The sequence below is a fragment of the Phalacrocorax aristotelis genome, chromosome 5, assembly GCF_949628215.1.
Source record: "Phalacrocorax aristotelis chromosome 5, bGulAri2.1, whole genome shotgun sequence".
NCBI classification, from domain to species: Eukaryota; Metazoa; Chordata; class Aves; order Suliformes; family Phalacrocoracidae; genus Phalacrocorax; species Phalacrocorax aristotelis.
In genome coordinates, this window is record NC_134280.1 from 59,508,940 (window position 1) to 59,513,166 (window position 4,227).

Consider the following 4,227-nt stretch of genomic DNA (forward strand, 5'->3'; position numbering starts at 1 on the left):
ATGGTTGTATGGTGCAGATATGCACATTACAGGAAAAAATCGTAGAAGGATTTCTAGCCCTACTACTTGTTCCATCTTGCTATCACAGTTGCTTTGTTTTATTGCTTTGTTAATAAAATCCTTAATGTCTTTCTGTCAAGTTAATTCTCACTGATAAATGTTGAGAACTGCTCTATTTTGTTCTGCTTAGAGATAGTGTTTTTGTTTTTAAAGCAAGAAATGGGCTTGTTCTTTCTTCACAGAGAATATAGAGCCAGATCCAGAATCCACCTAAAGGGAGAAGACATTCTTTTTCTTGGTTTAAGCAGACCTTGGATCAGGCTTGTTACTAACACACCTCAGAGTTTGAACACATTGACAAAGTATTAATCCCAATTCTGGATTGTCATCTGATTCCTGTGGTTTTTCTAGGTGAAATAACTTGGTTTACTCACTAAGTATTGAAAGTTGAACAAAATCTCTTTAATTGCTTTAAGTTTGTGATTTATTTGAATGTTTTAATGTGTGCAAAATCAGAATGGCTAATGGAGTAAGACAAAGGGGAAATAATTATTGAATGTCATGGCTAGTTGTGTGAAGTTCAGTGAATTTTAATAATTCTTAAACATGCAAACCTAAATGTACCCAACAAAGAATATGTTCTGTAAAAATCACCGTTTAGCACTTATGCAAAGGCTGGAAGGGTTCCATTCATGTGACACTGTCTATAGAAATCAGGTAAATGTTACTACATGTTGACAATGTTATTAATATGAAGTCTTTCATTAGTTGTGACAGCAATTGATGCTGAGGCTGCAAATAATTAACTGCTGAATATCCACTGAGCATAAGAAGTTTCAAAGATGGTAACCACATATCAATTACTCTGGTAACTTTTTTAATCCCAAAAGCTTCATTTTGTATTTGAAAGCAGCCAAAACTTTTTAAAGGCCGATTCTTTTGTCTGGAGTTAATGTGACCTCATAATACATGGGCTGGATCCTTTATAGGAGTGAACTGGCAAGACTGTTGAGATTGATGCATGTTCTAAAGCATACCATCTGAGACTGCAAGACCTGAGCTTCATAAGAATGAGATTCTTATGAAGCTGTCATTACTCTGTTTAATCCTTGAGGAAAAAATGCTTTATTGATAAAGAAAACTCCAAAAATAAAAATAGCAACTTATGTCTCTTGATTGCTATGGGTGGACAGTATTAGTAGACGAACATTAGTCTACTCATTTGATGAAAGGCAACAAGTGCATGGTTCTTTATTTAATAAAGCACAATAGTCTTTGTCAATAAGTTTTGAGGCTGTTTAAGAAGCTTGAATTCATCCACTGAGCTGTATCACATTAGATAGGTAGACTCCTATTTTGTTACTGGGAAATTTGCCTCTTAAGGAAACTGGCTGAATGACCACTGGATTGCTTGCTTTCTGGCAGTTATAATTTACATCTTCCCACTGTAGTGCGTGGTTGGGTATGGCAGTTATCTAATTGTCTGTTTTAAAATGGAGTGCATTTATTATGCTTCTTATATTCGTGGAAATGCTTCTTGCATTTGGGAATGTTCTCCCTTTACTTCTTCCTGAATGATCTATCAGTTCTGTTATTGCATGCATGGTCTTCATAATGCCTCCCAAAAGATTTTTCAGGAACCCTCTTTTGCTGAGGTACCACAGGAAGAAGATGAATGAAGCTTAATATTTGACCAGGAATTTACTTTAAGTCTTTTAAGGAACATTTTGTAGCCACTGGCATATCCTTAATAATCCCAGAGGGAAAACAAAGAAGGTAGCTGATCTAGGTTGGATATGCATTTAGTATCTTGTAATATGCACTGAAAAGTAGAAACTCAGGAAACCAGCCAAATGCTTTTCCTAGGAAATCTTCAGTATGTAACAGCAGGACTTAGACTTGATAGTGCTTTGCTCATCTTTGAGACTTTCAGGACCCCAGAAGTTTGTAGCTCTTACTGGCTTGTGTGTCTGGGGGTCCTAATTTGTTAAACTGTAGGGTTATTTTGGAAGTTGTATCTTGTTTTAACTCCTTCATGGTTGTTGTGTATATGTTTTTGCCACAACAAGAAAATACTACAAGCAGTGATGCCCCTGGGTCCTTCTGAATACAGAGAGACTTCTGAATGTGTGAAGTGTTACAAAACTGCTCAAAGAGAGTTACTGTTTTCACAGGATCTATTAGGTAACATAATTACTTTGGCATGTACTTCCTACTGGCCCACATTCCTTCTTGCAGGATAATTCCTCACTTTTTACCAGGAGAAAGCTGAAGCAGTTATTTGTTAAACCTCTTAGAAGGGATTGGTGTCAAAGCAGTGCTTGAAATTTTGATGACTTGTCACTCAGACTGACAGATGCCACCTCTTCTCACAGAAATCAGACTGGAAGTTGTCAAAATGGCACATCCTCTGTCTTTGACGTCATTGTCTGTGATGATGAGCACTGGGATAAGAACTGCAGATCACTAGGGGTGAGTCAGGTGAGCTAGAGGGGTTCTTTTTTGTGCGAGTTCACATTGTGCCTGTAAAAGACTTGCTGTATGCACTGGGGCACATCACGTTTTCCGTCCTGCTGGAACCAAGTCTGAAGTCAGGTACTGGGATGACATGCAGGCTACTCTGCCTGTGGGGTAAATGAAGGTTTTCTAGCAGCGATCTCTCTCTGTGCAAGCACAGTGTGAGCCTAGGATTGGCAGGTGCCATGACCTTTATCATGGGTAAAGATACAGTGTGGACGTGTGGTCCTGGAACCATAATGGAGTGAGTGCAGCACATCAAACCCCATCCCTCCTTCTTTGTGCTTCACTACTCGATACTGTAAATGGACCCAATATCCTGGAATTTCTGGAAGGTGTTAATTTCAGCTTACGCATACGTGAACACAAGTGTATTCTTAAAATGAATTGTAACTATTTGAAAAGTTCCTTCATTCAAATTATTTAGATACTTTGTTTCTGTTTTTCATGTTGCAACTGAATTACTTTAGGACTTCGAACGCTCTAAGTTTACATGTTTTCTTCCAAGAACCTGAAGTAGAAGAAACTGAGACTGAGTTTTGAAATAGCTTTGATCAAACATGCACAGTAATGTTCTTTAGGACAAATTAGGAAAAAAAATCCCTTAGCTTTTCAACACTGTGGTAACAATACTAATCAATGTGACATGGTATTGAGACACTCCATAGTACAGGTTTTGCTCAAGTATGTCAATGTATATGCATCTAGTCCCAGCCCATGGGACACAGATATGCATCTTTCTCCCATACATTTTGATTAAAATACGATTACTCTGTATTTTGATCTGTTCCAACAGAAAATTTAAAAAATACCTGCAGCAGGCAAACAAATATTTGCATGCAGTCTTTGTAGCTGTTCCTATGTCAGATCCATCTTGAACAACCTGTTAGCACTTCTTCAGTTCATGCCTCTGCATGACCATCACAGAAGTGAAATAACACTGCTTGGTATCAGGCACATTTGTCTAAACTACCATATGGTGATTTGCCAGAGCATTTTCTACTGTGGGGCATTCAACATAGTTTGGGGAAGGGCATTCAGAGAACAGAGATCTGATAGGGTATAGGGAAGGTAACAGAATCTAATGGGATCATTTCCCTATATAGTATACATGACTTCTGAAGGACAAATGACTAACTCAGCCCCTAACTTAGTCCTGCTTAGAGTATCAGTAGACCAAAAAATCACTACCTACAGTCAATCAGCAATGTGAAGAAATACTTTGTAGCATTGCCTTGTGTTTCAACATTAACATTTCTTCCTGTATTTTTAAAAATTTTTAATTGCCTTAAATATTTTCCACAATCCTGCTGCATTATGTTCCATTTTCTTATTCTCGTCATATGTTCTCAGCTCATCTCCATTCAACTAATAATTTAATCTTGCACGTTCCCTCCTCCCTGGTACTATTCCTCTGGTTTCTTCTGTGGTCATTCTTTTTCAGTCTTTTACTTCTGTTTTTTTGTATGCTTTGAGAAGACAGAAACTTGTACTTCCTGGGTGTGGCTCAGTATGAATTTTAAGTTGATAGCATCCTTTTGAACACCATTCCAGATGTGCCGACTTTTTATCTTGTGGTAGGGATTTTGAGCACTGCAGAAGCTTTAGAAGAAATTTCACACCCAAGCATTTGACAGCCAGCAGCATTACTAAAAATAACTCACCTAATGGATCACCTCTCAGGAGAGATGAGTCTAAAAGTAACGCAGG